At 47.5% G+C, this 16,246-nt stretch overlaps 2 pseudogenes across 2 annotated transcripts; one reads left to right on the top strand and one right to left on the bottom strand.

Moving 5' to 3' along the window:
• Window positions 1-4,631: 4,631 nt before the first annotated feature.
• On the top strand, window positions 4,632-10,125 carry LOC311615802 (nuclear prelamin A recognition factor-like; annotated as a pseudogene). The gene is made up of 2 exons: window positions 4,632-4,655; window positions 7,341-10,125. The product of its transcript is annotated as a nuclear prelamin A recognition factor-like (transcript).
• Window positions 10,126-13,398: 3,273 nt separating this feature from the next.
• LOC311615790 (protein disulfide-isomerase A6-like) lies at window positions 13,399-14,910 on the bottom strand (annotated as a pseudogene). Its single transcript has 2 exons — window positions 14,872-14,910; window positions 13,399-14,664 (listed from the first exon to the last, which is right to left on the bottom strand). The product of its transcript is annotated as a protein disulfide-isomerase A6-like (transcript).
• Between the last annotated feature and the right edge of the window lie 1,336 nt (window positions 14,911-16,246).

The raw sequence follows: 16,246 nt of genomic DNA, 5'->3' as shown, positions 1-16,246 counted from the left end.
ACCCTGGGACCAGCACAGGAAGTTCCCTTGGGGCGCCCACTTGTTGCCCTTTTCTCTTTCTCCAGCCCCGGGATCCCATTTCTGTCTCCCTGGGCTCTTCTTGTTGGCCAAACCCTTCATCACTTGTCCTTCTGCTCCACCACCCCGGAAACTGACCTTCCGAGGTCATCTTTTTCCAGTCGTAGGCCCTCCTGGAGTTCAAGCAGAAAGAATGCCTGGCCAGGAGGAGTCTGGGCACCTCCGAAAGACATCCTCTGAAAATAAGACCTAGCGCATGGAAAGATAAGACATCCCCTGAAAATAAGACCTAGTGCAATTTTGGGAGGAAAAAATATAAGACACTGTCTATTTTCGGGGAAACAGGGTAGTACCCTTCATCAGGGGGTGAGGGATTATACACACACACCTCCCATTTAGGCCTCTCTCATAGAACTTTCTGTACTTTATCTCATTTGCCCTCCCAACAGACATATGAGGAAGACATTTTTATTATCAATTTATAGATAAGGCACCTGAGGACCAGAGGTTAATTAAATGATTTCTGTGGGTCACATGGGTGGCTGAGTGGAATTCCATCTCAGGTTTATTCCTAAACTATTGCTCTTAGCCGTGCAGCAGTACCACCATCATGGCCCCTGGAAGTGAGCCCTCTAGGATGGAGTATAGGAAAGTGCCTTGTGACTGGAAATGCTATTTGCTGAAACACCACAGCAGCTCCAGATCTGTCTTTACCTCTCTGGATCTGTGCCTTTACCTTTAAAAGGGGGTTGATTATATAATGCCCACTTTGCAGGATTTTTAGGAGTCTTGTAAGGTTCTTTACAAGTGAAGTGTTGCCTGGCACACAGTAAGCCCTCCATAAGTGTTTAGTGGCTGAATTAAATGCCCACTGTGGAAAGCCTTGAATGTTATTAGAAGAATCTGGATCTGAGGGCTTTTAGAATCACTGTCAGGCCATTGAGCAAATTCCAGAGGGGTCCAAGGCCTACAAAAAGGACCTGGAGATCTGGATGGGGTCTTGAGGCCAAAGCAACAAGTCCTGGGCTTGTAACAGAGTGAAATGCTTACTACCTGGTTCTCTTTTTAAAAATATGTTTTTACTAGAGTAGTGGTGCATAAATTCACATACAGGTGAGGTCCCTTGGCCTGGCCAGCAATCGGAGTCCATTGGGGCCATCTCACGCAATCTGGCGGGAGGGACCATGGGCAGTTGGCTGGCTGTGGGAGGTTGACTGTGGGAGTGCACTGACTACCAGGGGTCAGCTCCTGCATTGAGCATCTGGCCCCTACTAGTCAAGACATCATAGCAACTGGTCAACTGGTCATTCAGTCCTAATCGTTGCTAAGGCTTATATATATATAGATAAATTTCAGAGAGGAAGGAGAGAGAGAGAAACATCAATGATGAGAGAGAATCATGGATTGGCTGCCTCCTGCATGCCCATAACTCAGCATGTGCCTTGACTGGGAATCAAACTGTGACCTTTTGGTTCATAAGTCAATGCTTATGAACACCAAGGCTGTGGGGGCCTGATTCAGTGGGGGCCAAACATGGCGGGGATCTCCCTTTTCCGAGTCCAACATGGAAAGAGAGATGAATGAACTGGTTCTAAGTGGAGGTGGCCAGGGATTGAGAAATAATAGAAAGAAAGAAAAAGACGCAGAAATAGATTTAAAAGCTGGGAGCTGGGTGAGATGCCATTCTGTCTGATGGAGAGGCAGCATGACAATGACTCTGACCCCTCCCAGCACATTTATTTTATAACCCTAGTACCAGGAAGTATCACCAACTTATTCGCATTTTTATGTAGGCTCTAGCATGGCTGGCTTTACATATCTAGTCACACCCCTGTGACACCTGGGCTGATAACATGTCCAGCCTTATTGGGGAAGCAAGTTCCCAGGGCATAGCTCTGACTATCACCCTGAGTTCAGCTGACAATAATTTTTAAAAATGCCCATGTGCCTTCCCAGGCGCTGTCTACACAAGGCCACGCTAACCAGGCTCTGAATCTATCTTAATTCTAGCCTGTATTTCTCCCATGACCTTCAGATGAATAGCTCCTGCTATAGACATGCTAATCATTAGACAACTTCTGCTTGAGGCTTGAAATTTTGGTAAAGATTTGCAAGACTGGATTCAGATCAGTGGGGATCAGAACTAAGGAACAAGGAGATTTAGATTGCTCTCTCTTCTTTGGATCCATGTTGGCACCTGGATGTTGCTGCACCCATTCTCCCTGCCCTTGACATAAAGGAAGCCTGAATTCTGAGCTCTCTTAATATAGGTTTGGGAAACGTCTTCTTGAGCTGGTGGCAACTTCTCCATCAATAAACTTTTTCTTATGAAAAACTCTGAAGTCTTGAATATTGGCCTTTTGAAGCATCAGGCATACAAGCCTTGAATCAGAAACAGAGTGTCTAATGTTCAGATCACAGTAGGTAATCACTCCATGCCTCTTGTTACCAGAAAGGAGACCTGGCCCTGAGTAGGTCTGCCTAGGGCCAGTCGGTAGTGTGTGGGTTCTTGACTTCATGCAGGAAAAATTTCACAACATGAGGCTAGGCAAATTTTGGAGGACATTCGTTAAAGCTGGGAGCAGTGAAACAAGGAAGGGCGGGGGGAATGAGCATAGGCTGGGCTGCTTTAGCTCTAGGGGTGTCGAACTCAATCAGAGAAGGGGCCAAAATCTAAAATCCAGCCTAAATCGCGGGCCAAATGGTTTACTGAACAGTCATAAACTGACAATGTCATAAACTGACAGCGGAGTGCAGTGATGACAGCGTGGTGCGGGCCACATTGCAAGGCCTGGCGGGCTGGATTTGGCCCGCGGGCCTTGTGTTTGACACGTGCTCTAGGAAGTCAGAAAAAGAGGCCCTGGCGACAGGTTCAGGGGGTTTGCCAGGGATAAATTGACACTGCCCATTGCTGTCCTGGTTGCAAGCCTCATGGGGTCCCTTAATTTAAGAGACTGACACCTGTGGGGGAAGAAGTGGTGCTCCTGGAAAGGAGAGAGTACTCTGGGTCCTTCGTCTTGAAGCTTTTATCTCTCTCTTGCAGGTGAAAATCCTAGGGGAGGTCTTAGAAGGTTTCAACAGAATATGCATCAGTTTCCTAGGTGTACTTCAAGGTTATGATCTTCACTGATTGATCAGTGTCAGGGCAGGGAGTCATTATCATTGCGACTGGTCTTGGTGTCACCCACCTGGTTTTGCTGCTTTTCTGGGTCTGGAGCTGAAATTCAACTGAGGCCTAGATGTTATTTCTAGGGAGGTGATCTTCTGTACCTGCTGTAAATTGCTGTCAGTTTGTTGAGCTATCTGTCTCAGTTTCCCATTTCCACTTGTCCTGCCTTACTGACCTGTCTCACTCTGAGAGAGGATCCCAAGACAAGTCAGCTCTGGCATTCTGTAGTTCAATTCAAAAGATATCTCCTGTTGTGAACTGGAAAAACTGAGACATGTATCAGATCTCAAATCTGGCCTTGTGGAGCTTAAGGTCTAGTTGGGAAGGATAAAAACATGCATAGACCAAGAAATAAAAGGCATGCTTTGGTGGAAATTCAGAGATTGTGCTGCATGAACCCAAAGAGCCTTGGATGCTGGACCTTGGCTGGCCTGAACAGCCTGAACAGCCTGGGGGAAGCCAGACAGCACAGTTCAAAGCTTAGCTCTGAAGCTGGAGTGTGTGGTAACACATCTTTGTAATGTGACTGTGCCCCAATTTCCATACCTGTAAAATGAGGATAATCTATATATATAATCCTATCTAATAAAGAGGGAATATGCTAATAGACCATCACTCGATCACAAAGATGGCTGACAAGTTCCCTTAAGGAGCCTTAATGAGTAATCAGCAGGGATCTGAGGCTATGCCCTCCCCCGCCTCTGTGGGGTTTGATAGGGGATCTCAGGCTGCACCCCCCCCCCCCCCCCGGCAGAGCTTGACAAGGACCTCAGGCCATGCCCCCCACCCTGGCACCAGGCCAGGGGACCTCAGGCCACACACCCTACCCCAGAACTGGGCCAGGGGACCTGAGTCTGTGCCCTCCTGCCTGGCAGGGCTTGACAAGGGACCTCAGGCCATGCTCCCCACTCAGCAGGGCTTAACAAGAGACCTGAGTCTGCATCCCCCTCCTGGTGCCAGGATGGGGGACCTGAAGCTGTGACCCCTGCCTGGGAGGCTTAACAGGGATCTCAGGCCATGCCCCTCACCTGGTGGGGCTTGAGAGGGGACCTCAAGGCACATCCCCTGCCCCATCTGGGGGACATCAGGCCACACCCCCCATCTAGGCTCCGGGCCAGGGGACCTGAGGCTACGCCCCCTGCCTGGTAGGGCTTGACAAGGGTGGGACTGGTGGGGTCTGGATCTAGCCCAATGCGGGGGAGGGGGGTGTGTGTGTGTGGCCAGGTCTGGGTCTCATGTGATTTTGAGGTGCATGTGGGTGGGCGTGGACTTGACTCTGGGTCCCCCTTTTAATGTGCATGAATTTCATGCACCAGGCCACTAGTCTATATATATAAAGAGCCAGGATCCATAATGGCCTAATGATGACCAGTCCATCCTCTGGCCCTCAGGCTCCATTGACCAGGGGATGGCTAATGGGGGAACTGGGGTCCCTCAGGCTCCAATGAATCCATGGCAGCAGCGACTGGTGAGTGGGTGGAAGACAGATTGCTTGGTCCCTCCCCCAGCCTGCAGGCTCCCATTGATCAGGGAACTTGCGTGAGTGGCATGGGGACTGGAAGGCAGGCCTCTTGGTCCCTTCTCCTAGCCCTCAGACTCTAATCAATGGGTGGCGGAGGTGAAGCAGAACTGGGGACTGGCTTCCTTAGTAGTCCTGTAAGTCAATCTCCAGGGGACAGGCCAGGCACCAATGGACCAGCACCTCTTGCCAATCCTGACAGTGCTCCTGGCCTCCTGGAACTCAGCCTTGGGCACTGTGGCCTCTTTGCTCCACAAGGAAGAAAGGATACCACCAGCAGCACCAGGGGCAACCAATGTTGACTGTTTTCTCTCCCTGTGCTTCCTCCAGGTCACTTGAGTTGGTCCCTGCCTACCCCGCTCCAGAATAAGTGTGATCACTGCACACGGAAGGAATGTAGAAAAAAAACAAAAACTGGAAGAAACCAAGATGGCAGCATAGGGTAGACACCCGAATGCAGCCTACCACAACAAATTTAATTTAGAACTGGAAAACAGGGGAAACATCGCCCTGAAGCACCGGACAGCTGGCTAAGAGGAGGCTCTGCCATCTGGGAAGGAGAGAGAAGGCAAGCTGAACCTCAGGAACTGTGAAGGTGCGGAGAACTGTGTGAGTGAAAAGGCGGCTGCCAGACTTTGCTGCTGGCTTGCTTTCGGAGCACGGAGAGGGCGGGCTGAGTTCGCTACTGGCTTACTCCCTGCGCTCGGAGAGGGTGGACAGCTAATGTGCTGTGGCTAGCTTTCTTGTTCAGGAGGAAAACAGAAGCACCCTATTGCTCTGATAGACGTCCCCAGGCAGGGAGAGGCCAGACTGTCAGGCAGTGGGCAGAGATCTCTCGGAGGTGTGTGAAGCTAGTGGCCATTACTGTGGGACTCAGAAACCAGACCCTTGTAGGGAGGGGCTGACCAAAGTTTGTCTGCACCACCCTGAGACTCCACCCCATCCAAGAAGAGCACAGAAGCCCTTCCAATGGCTAGCTTTCTTGTTCACTGCAAATAGGACTCTCCTAGGGAGGAACAGACAGGAATCCAAAGCTTGTCTGCCCTATACCAAAGAGGTGCGCGCGCCTGCAACCAATCTTACGGGAGTCAACAAAGCTTGTCTGTGCCACACCGAGACTCTGCTCCATCCAAGCAGAATACAGAAACCCTCCTAGCTGAGACACTTCTGATCCTCATAGCCAATTGGCTTGGAGATCAGCACTTCCCAGTGATACCAACAACAAGCAAGGCTTAACAACAAGACTGCACAGACAGCCCACAAAGGGCTACACCAAGACTGTCCACCTCAGGTAACTGGGAGGCTGACCCACTGAACCATATAGGACACCTTAGCACACAAAGCCACCCTACCAACTCAGGGAAGCTGTGAAAATGCCGAGACAAGGAAACAGATCACAAACAAAAGAAATGGAGGACAAGAAGCGACTGGATATAGAGTTCAAAACCACGCTTATAAGGTTTTTCAAGAATTTCCTAGAAAAGGCCAATAAAATAAATGAGACCTATGAGGATATGAAAAGGGATCAACTAGAAATAAAGAATACATTGTCTGAAATAAAAAAATATTATACAGAGTTCTAAAAACAGAATGGAAGATCGTAAGAATCAAGTCAAAGATTTGGAACACAAAGAGCCAGAGGACACTCCTCCACAGAAGCAAGAAGATAAGAGAATCCAGAAAGTTGAAGATAGTGTAAGAAACCTCTGGGACAATTTCAAATGAACCAACATCAGAATTATGGGAGTCCCAGAAGAAGAGAGAGAGCAAAATACCGAGAATATACTGAAAGAAGTAGTGACAGAAAACTTCCCTCATCTGGGAAAAGAAATAGACATATTTCCAGGAAGCCCACAGAACCCCAAGCAAAAGGAATTCAAAGAGGACCACACCAAGACACATCATAATTAAAATCCCAAGAGCAAAAGACAAAGAGAGAATATTAAAAGCAGCAAGAGAAAAGCAGGTAGTTACCTATAAAGGAGCACCCATACGTTTGTCAGCTAATTTCTCAACAGAAACCATGCAGGCCAGCCGGGAATGGCAAGAAATATTCAAGGTGATGAATAGCAAGAACCTACAGCCAAAAATACTCTACCCAGCAAAGCTATCACTCAGAATTGAAGGCCAGATAAAGAGCTTCACAAATAAAAAAAAGCTAAAGGAGTTCATCACCGCCAGACCAGAATTATATGAATTGCTGAAGGGGGTTCTTTAGGAAGAGGAAGAAGATAAAGATAAAAATTATGATCAACAAATACGTAACTATCAATAAGTGAAACTAAAAGCCAAGGGAATTAAAAAACCTGATGAACAATATTAACTGGTGAATATAATAGAATCAGAGGTATGAAAGGGGAGTGGACTGATAATTCTCAGGGCAAAGGGGAGTGGGAGGTGTGGGAAGAGCCTGAACAAAAACTGTGCACCTATAGATGAGGACAATGGGGTAGGGTGGGAACCCGGTGGAGGGGAGCAATTGGGGTGGGGGGTGAGAGAAAGAGGAACATTTATAATAATCTGAACAATAAAGATTTATTTAAAAAGAAAGAAAGATAGAAAGGAAGAAAGAAAGAAAGAAAGAGAAAGAAAACAAAAACTGGTAACCAAGAGAATGCCGCAGTCAACATCTAGAGTCCGGCTCAGGAGAATGAAGAGAAGGGAGAATTCCATAAGTTGGCTAATGCCAAGGTATTTCTGGGTGACTTTCTGGCATGTGACAGTTGTGTGACCACAGAGGAAGGAGTCCGTTTCTCAACAGAACACAAGGACTTCTTCGTGTTCTGAACCTTAATAAGAATGTGATACCTCACAGCATAAGGTCCTGGCAGTGTCTGTGTGTTCTTAATCTCTGTCTTATTTTGCTGCTAAATTCAGCCTCAGTGTCACTGATGCATCCAGAAGACTCTGCAGCTTTCTCAAAGCCTTGGGATGCACTGTCTTTGACATGAAGATAGCTACAGACTTCAGCATCTTGGAAAGCCAGAAGGAATTTGTGCATCGGTACTGCCAGCACCTGAGGAAGAGTTCTAACTACCCATGCTGATCTCCACCTGCCCCACTGGGACTGATATGCAGAGCGTGTGCTGGGTCACCCCATCACCCCCACTTCTGCACAGCCAAGTCTCCCCAGCAGATCATGGGCTCTCTGGTGAAGGATTACTTCACCAGATGGCAGAACCTGTCCCCAGACAAGATTTTTCACATCATTGTGACCCCATGTCATGACAAGGAACTGGAGGCCCTTTGAGATGTTCCCACAAGTTTACATATTCCTAGGGTACTGACTGCATGCTAACCTCACATGAAATTGTCCAGATAATGGAGCAGAGTGACCTCGCCTCGAATGATGCTGCCATGGACACTCTTTTTAGAGGCAGGAAGAAGGAGTTGAGGTTCCACGAGGGTGCCAGCTCCGACAGGTCCCTGGCACACATCTTCAGGCACATGGCCAAGGAGCTGTTCAATGATGACATGGGAGTGCTCACCTACCGCACCCTGAGGAACAAAGACTTCCAGGAGGTCACCCTTTAAAGGGACGAAGAGGTTCTGCTACACTTTGAGGCTGCTTACGGCTTTTGGAACATCCAGAAGTTGTCCTGAAGCAAGATCTCCTGTCACTTTTTGGAGATTCTGGCCTGTGCCGGGCATGCCTAAGTGGCAGGAGCCAGACCCAGGCGGACGTTGGGCGAGCAGACAGGGCACTACTGCGGCAGATGGAAGACATCTACACTGCCATCCTGGTGTGGCCCTGGAGACCAGTGCCCATGTGCAGGAGCTGTAGCAGGAGTGGTTGGGGCGGTAAGGGGGCGGGGGACGACTCCCCCTGGGGCCCCGGCAACCCTGCACACTGCCTAGCAGGGTCCAGGGCAGTCTGCCAGGACATCAAGTGGTAAAGGTCCAGCAGATGCCTGGCCTGCAGGCCTCCTGAAGAGGGGTGTCAGACAAGTGAAGAAAAGGCTTAGCATCTCTATCATTGCTTTGGTTTTCAGAATTCCCTGTTCTCCATCTGTCAGCTCCCTCCCTCTGAGGGGCGCTGTCGTCATCACATGGATGCAACTGGAATATTGCATTTCGAGAGGATTGCCCCAATGTACGTATCCTTTTATCCAATGATGAAAAATTCCAAAGAACAAGAATGGAGACAGACTACTGTCCTTTAGGCTTTAAAGAAAACCCAGAAGTGTCCTATGAAGAGCTGAGACTTGGTTCTGTCCACATGTCTCAGAGATTGGGTGAAGAAATGGCCGGGTTTGGCCCTGACTGTACCCACTAATTTACTCATGAAGGTGTCTTTGCCACAATGTGAATAAACTGCTACCTTTTGGAATAGGGGCTCATATGAAAGTCTGCATCCCCAACATTTCTTGAAACAGACCTATGTTCTGCAGCTGTGGCAACTGTCCTGAGATCAGATCTTGTCGACCAGGTCCTGTCACTGAGGATCAGGGGTCACTGGAATGTAGGGCCCTCCCACTATGCCCTTTTATATTCAGTGATTGAGCTGAACTCACTTTGGTGGAGGCCTCGCAAGGGTGTCAGGTGTCACAGATGGAAGGATGGAGAATGGAGAGGCAGACACCCTGCTCAGTCCCTGCCTGGGTGGGGTCAGGCAGATGAAGGCTGGCCAGCTCACCCCACAATTGGGTGAGATAGTGTCCTCTGTGTCCACCTCTCACCCGGTGGGCCTGGCCACTCCCCTCAGCTCTGGGCAGCCCTCTGCATTCCACGGCAACATGCTATGCCCTCACATGCTGCTCACCCTAAGTGAGAAGGAAGAGAGCAGTTGACCCACAGACAACTACACAGAAAGATAGGGTTCATGGCTGGTGAGTGCAGTAGCAGTGGCGCTGAGCTCCTTCTGCCTCCATGGCAGAGCTAAAGAGTAGTGAGATGAGTGGTAAGGAGCAGTGAGTAGGCGGGTAGTAAGGAGCAAGGGGTCCTGGACTGCAAGAGGGATTTCCAACTGTTAACTTAGGTGGGTGGGAGGTGTCACAGATGGAAGGATGGAGAATGGAGAGGGGTCCTGGACTGCAAAACGGTGCAGGCCTGGCTGAGGCACCCCCCCCCCCCCCAGTGCATGAATTTTGTGCACCGGGCCTCTAGTTATTATTTACTAGAGGCCCAATACACAAAATTTGTGCATGGGTAGGGCCCCTAGGCCTGGCTGGGGCCAATTTGGCTCTTCTAGCTGCTGGCCTGGGCCTTCCTTCCCTGGCTGCCAGTTGACAGCCAGGGGCTTCCTTCATTCCGCAACACCCCCCGGTGGTCAGCACACGTCATAGCAAGTGATCAAACTCCCAAGGGGACACTTTGCATATTGGGCTTTTACATATATAGATTAAAAATATTATACCCCAATGATCTAGTACTATTATAAGAATAAAATGACTTAGTACATATAACAGCCAGAAAAGGGCCTAGCATATAGTAAGCAATCCATGCATATTGATCATTATATTAGTACTTGAAAAATAGAAATGTAGAGAGGGGTTTTCTGACCTGAGAAGCCTATCTCAGCAGCCAGACTGCCTGAGTTCAAAAACTAACTTTGCCACTTAATTACTGTGTAGCCTTGAGTCACTTTAACCTCCTGTGCCTCTGTTTCTTCATCTGCAGAATTGTGAATATTATAAAGCACTTAGAACAGCACCTAACCCATGATAAGGGCTCAGTAAATATTAGCTCATTATTTTAATCATAGATGTGATACATTCCTACCAGTGTTTTGGGAAGGCAATGAGGAGGAAGGTTTGGGGAGAGGCAAGCTAGAGGCAGAGACAAATGGAATGAAAGAGGATGGTGCAAGGATCTAGTGGGGGTGGCTTTCCAGAGCTCCACTTGTGGTATCAGGGAAAGCATCTATAATACCATACCATACCATACCGTGAATCTGAACAGCATATATTTGCACTCAGATGTTGTATGTAAGGGAGGATTGCGCTTATCTGCAGTTCCTCAAGCAGGCCTGGTGGGTTCGTTGAACAGGATAGGGGATTCTCCCCATGAGCTGGTGACTCTGAGCAAGTCACCCTAATGTGCCCTCAGCTGCCAAATGGAGAGACATGTATTACCTAGTCAAGCTCCCTCTGAAGTGGGGGCAGGGCTGCAAGAAGTGGAAGAAAAGCTTGCAGAGGGAGCTTCTCAGGTTCCAGAGAGTTTTAAATCTGTCTTTGTTCTGGGGATGAGAGAACAGTGTGTGTGTCTCTGTCCTCAGTAACTGCTTTGCCTCTCCATTTCCTTTCACTTCTGTGTTTCTCCTCAGGACCAAAAGGGAGGCCAGGAGGCGGGCAGAGCCCAGTTCCAAGGAACTCACAGTCGCACAGGTCAGGTAGGACACCACACTCAGAATCACTGTCTGTGGGCACTTGATAATTTTCAAAGCACTGTCAGGTTTTTTGCTCTCAGTTCTTAACCCCACTACCACCTCAGAGGCCCCCTACTACCTCTGAGTTAGGAGAGAATTTGTAGCTTCTCCCTTCAGGTGTGGTCTATTTTCCCACCCCTGTAAATATGGCCTGACCTTTGTGACTTTCTTTAACTAGTAGAAAACAGTGAAAAGAATGTTGTGCAAGAGATTTTCTCTCTATTTTCTGAAACCCTGACTCAGCCATGAAAACAAGTTTAAACTAGCCTGCCTGAGGATGAGGCCATGTGGAGTGGAACCTACTCAGCCATTTGCCCCAGCTCACTCCCTTCCTTCCATGGATGAGAGAGCCCAGCCAAGAGGAGCAGAGCCACTAATTGCAGATATATGAGTGAACCTAGCCACGCCCAGCTTATATGAGCAGAATCACCAGCCAAACCGGCAAAGTTGGAAAATAATAAATAAGAGTTCCAAAGTGAGACGAAAGTTCTCTGGAGACCTAATTTTAGAACTTGCACAACATTTGGTTTCACCAAATTTAACTGGAAAGAGAGAGGACCAGAGTCCCCTGGGGCAAATCTACTCAGGGTGGACAGATTTAGACACAAAAAATTCAGTCCATCTCTTGTCAAAATTTGAATGTCCCTCAGAGGGTTACTGGTTTGCTTTATAAAAGCCATCTTCACTTTGCAGAATGATTCCCCAGATAAGTTCTTTAAGTAACATTGCTATATGTTAGGATTTGATTTACACAAACCCACCAAGAATATATTCTACCAATGCCTCCCAAGAAAGGAAGCATGTGCTTTTTTTGCATGTCGGTTTTCAAAAACTGGTTTGCCACCCACAAGATGTTGTCTCTCACACCTTTTTGGATAGAAGACCTATGGCATACAAGCAAACTCCACACTAATCCTTGTTATCAGATCTAAGTGAAAAGTAAATACTTCTCAGAAACAAAATAAAAATGTTTCCCACTTGGCTGGTCTGGTTCAATGGCTGAGTTTCAATTTATGAACCAAGATGTCAGGATTTAATTCCCAGTCAGGACCCATGCCAGGGTTGCAGACTCAATCCTCAGTAGTGGGAGTGCAGGAGGCAGCCTATCGATGCTTCTCTTTCATCATTGATGTTTCTAACTCTCTCTCTCCTTTCCTTTCCTCTGGCATCAATCAAAAACATTTAAATAAATAAAATATTTCCTTAATAAAACTGCAATAGCTATGACTCATTATTTGTCACATTATTTTATCTTATACTAGAGGCCCAGTGCATGAAAATTCATGCACTGGAGGCGGGGGGGGGGTGGGGGGGGGTGGGGTGGGGAGAGGACGGTCCTCTCAGCCCGGCCTGCCCCGTCTCACAGTCCAGGAGCCCTCAGGGGTGGGAGGTGACCCAGCAATCAGGGGAAGGTGACGCCCCATCACACCTCTGCTGCTGCCACTGCTGGCAGTGCAAGCTTTGGCCAGCCCTGGTTACCTGAGCCTTGGACAGCCCTGGGCAGCTGTGGTACTGAGGGGACTGGTGTACTCTGGAGGCAGCCTTGCCACACACCTGCTGCCCCAGTAGAGCTAAGGGGACTGGGTGCTGCCATCTTGTGGCTGTGGGCACTGCCATCTTTGAGGGCGGGCAGTCAATTAGCACATTCCATCCTTATTGGCTGTGGGCACCTCCATCTTTGCAATGGCATGAGGGTCAATTAGCATATTCCCTCTTTATTAGATAGAACTAGAGGCCTGGTGCACAAAATTCGTGCACAGAGTTGGGGGGTGTCCCTCAGCCCAGCCAGCACCTTCTCCAATCTGGGACCCCTCGAGGAATGTTAAATTGCCCGTTTAGACCCGATCCTACCGTTTAGACCCAATGGGATCGGGTCTAAATGGGCAGTTGGACATCCCTCTCACAATCCAGGACTGCTGGCTCCCAACTGCTCGCCTGCCTGCCTTTCTGATTGCCCCTAACTGCTTCTGCCTGTCAGCCTGACCACCCCCTAACCACTCTTATGCCAGCCTAATTGATGTCTAATTGCTCCCCTGCCAGCCTGTTTGCCCCCCACTTCCTCTGCCAGCCTGGTCACCCCTAACTTCCCTCCCCTGCAGCGTTGATCACCTCCAACTGCCCTCCCTTGCAGACCTGGTCTCTCTCAACTGCACTCCCTTGCAGGTCTGGTGCCTCCCAACTGCTCTCCCCTGCTGGCCATCTTGTGTCCACATAGGGGCAGGATCTTTGACCGTATGGGGACAGCCATCTTGTGTGTTGGAGTGATGATCAATCTGCACATTACTCTTTTATTAGATAGACTGATGCTATATGTTAGGTACTGTCCTTAACACTTTACTAACATTAGTTCATTTAATTCTCTTAATAACCAATGCTGTAGATCCTTGCCCAAAAGAGAGCTCCCTGAAAAACTCATGAATGCTTTGCTCATGAAAGATTCTTTCAGAAGAACAAATTTCATCATGCATACATTAATAGCTGCCAAGGCGGGGTAGCCAAACCCTCTGATTCTCAGCGTGTTCTCAAGCTCAAATTACCCTCCAGCTTCTTCCCACAGCCACCCCCACATTTTCTTTTAGTCATCTGCCAATTTCAGAAGAACTTCCAAATAAGAATTTCTGCCTGCGGTTTGTGTCAAGAATGTGGGGCAAGATGGCTACCACACATAGCTGGTGCTCCTCACACCTCTTCTTGGTGATGTCCTCATTGATGATCTTAAGCAGCTCAGGATGTGGAGTCTTATCAGAAAATAGATCCAGGGCCTGGGAGGCCATGTCAGATCTTGCCCGCAGCCCATCACAATCCACAGGAGACTTGCCTTTCAGAAATATCTTTATTGTAGGAAATGCCCTTATCTTATACTGGCTGGCTGGCATCTAATTGGCCATGGAGTCCATAGCCACTAGCTTCACCTTCCCTTTCTTTTGCTCTTTCACCTCTGTAGCTGCAACGGCCCATTCTGGCTCTAGGTTTTTGCAGTGTCCACACCAAGGGGCATAAAACTCAACATCTTCCAAACATGTTCACTGTCAAGAACATTCTTACCAAAGCCGTTGTCAGCTCAATCACATCTTTCTTACTTGAACTTTCACTTCTACCTTATCTTACAGAACTGTATCCTCTCCCCCAAGGTGGTTCTTGATGAGCTGGCACAGGGCACTGACAGCAGCATCCACAATGGAGTCCACAGTCCTGCCACCCTGATAATCTTATGTTTTTGTTGGACCCAAAAATCTTGATGGTAGGGAATCCCTGCACCTCATACTGACTTCTGAGGGACTGATGTTTATCTGCATCAACTGCACCCATTTTTACAACATCTTTTAAAGCAGTTGCTACTTTCTTCCATTCTGGTGTTAACCATTGGCAGTGGCCACACCATGGAGCAAAGAATTCTACAAGCCACAAACTATTACTTCAAATAACTTCTTGGTTGACATATGATGGAGTTAATTCAATTACATCATTACTAGAAGAATACAGCCTATTCACTATTAGAAAGGTGTAGCTCACCAGACCTAACACTAGGCTGTGTCTGGGCCACTGCACAATCTTGCCAACCCTCAGCTCTGCTGCACCTTGCCCCTGTCCCTTCTAGTAGGCTAATTTTTAAGTTGATAATTTTAAGTTGATAAATGATGTTATAAAAATCCAAATGGCCGTTGGGAGAATAAAGGTTCCCCACTCTTATCCTATCTAATAGAGGGAATATACTAATTGTCCCTCACATCTTTGCAAAGATGGCGGCACCCACAGCCAATGAGGAGGGAATACGCTAATTGGCTGCTCCATCCTCACATATGGCAGCACCAACAGCCACAAGATGGTAATGCCCATTCCCCTCAGCTCTGCCGGAGCGCCTGCCTCCAAAGTCCCCCAATCCCCTCAACCCCCAGGACTGGCCCAAGGCGCAGGCAAGCCTCAGATGTCAGCAGCCCAGCCACCCAAGACCTGCCCAAGGTGCAGGTAATCAGGACTGGTCAAGGCTTGCACTACCAACAGTGGCAGCAGCAGTGGTGTGATGGGGCATCACCTTCTCCTAATCGCTGGGTCACCTCCCACCCTGAGGGTTCCCACACTGTGAGAGGGGGCAGACTGGGCTTTTAGCTCTAGAATAAAGTTTAAAACTTACAATGCCAAGTTTTATGTAAAGATATGAAGTAAAACATTATCTTTGGACTGAATCACCATAATTTGTGATTCTTGACTTTGGGAGAGTTCAAGGTAGAAGTTCCCAGCAGGGCTTTCATGTTATTCTGGCCATGTAATCAAGCCATGCATATGTAAGCAGTTAGACCAGTGCCCTTACCTTGGCCAAGAATAAAAAAACAGATATCCAGCCGAAACCGGTTTGGCTCAGTGGCTAGAGCATCGGACTGCAGACTGAAAGGTCCCAGGTTCGATTCTGGTCAAGGGCATCTACCTTGGTTGCAGGCACATCCCCAGTAGGGCGTGTGCAAGAGGCAGCTGATTGATGATTCTCTTTCATCGATGTTTCTAACTCTCTATCCCTCTCCCTTCCTCTCTGTAAAAAAATCAATTAAAAATATAAGCAATACATTTAAAATTAACTATTTTGCTGCCATAAGCATCTAAAGGCCAACTTTAAAATAATTTTTTCTTGAGAATTTCCAACTGAAAATATTCAATAACACCCAAATTTTAACATATTTATTTTTACAATATTCATTGCAAATTGATTTTTTAAAATTAAATTCAAAATATCATGGAGTGTGGGGATGGTTTCTGTTTTGGACGAGTGGCAGTTAACTTGTTAATAAATTATATTGTATGTAAATAACTTAAATAAGGGCATCATGTTACTTTTTTAAAGGGCACCATGCTATATTTAATCTTTTGGGACTAGATTTTTTAATATTTTATTGCTAAGATTCATCCATGCTATATTTCACTGTAGTTCATTTGTTTTGACAGCTGTGTAATATTCTATTATGTGAATATTCCAGTTTATTTGTCCACTCTTGTTCATGGGCATTTGGGTTATTTTCTGAGATGAGGGCTGCTATAAACATTCTTGTACATGTCTCCCAATGTACATATATTAATTTCTCTTGGATTTATCCCAAGTCTGGAATAACTGGGTTGTAGAGTAAATTACTATTCAATTACAGGAGATAAATTCTTTTTTAAAAGTACTTCTCTGCTTTTCTTA

This window comes from Pipistrellus hanaki (genome assembly GCF_964339955.1).
Source record: "Pipistrellus hanaki genome assembly, chromosome: 2".
NCBI lineage: Eukaryota > Metazoa > Chordata > Mammalia > Chiroptera > Vespertilionidae > Pipistrellus > Pipistrellus hanaki.
Note: the sequence above shows the minus strand (reverse complement) of the source record. Positions and strands in the feature narration are given on the sequence as shown.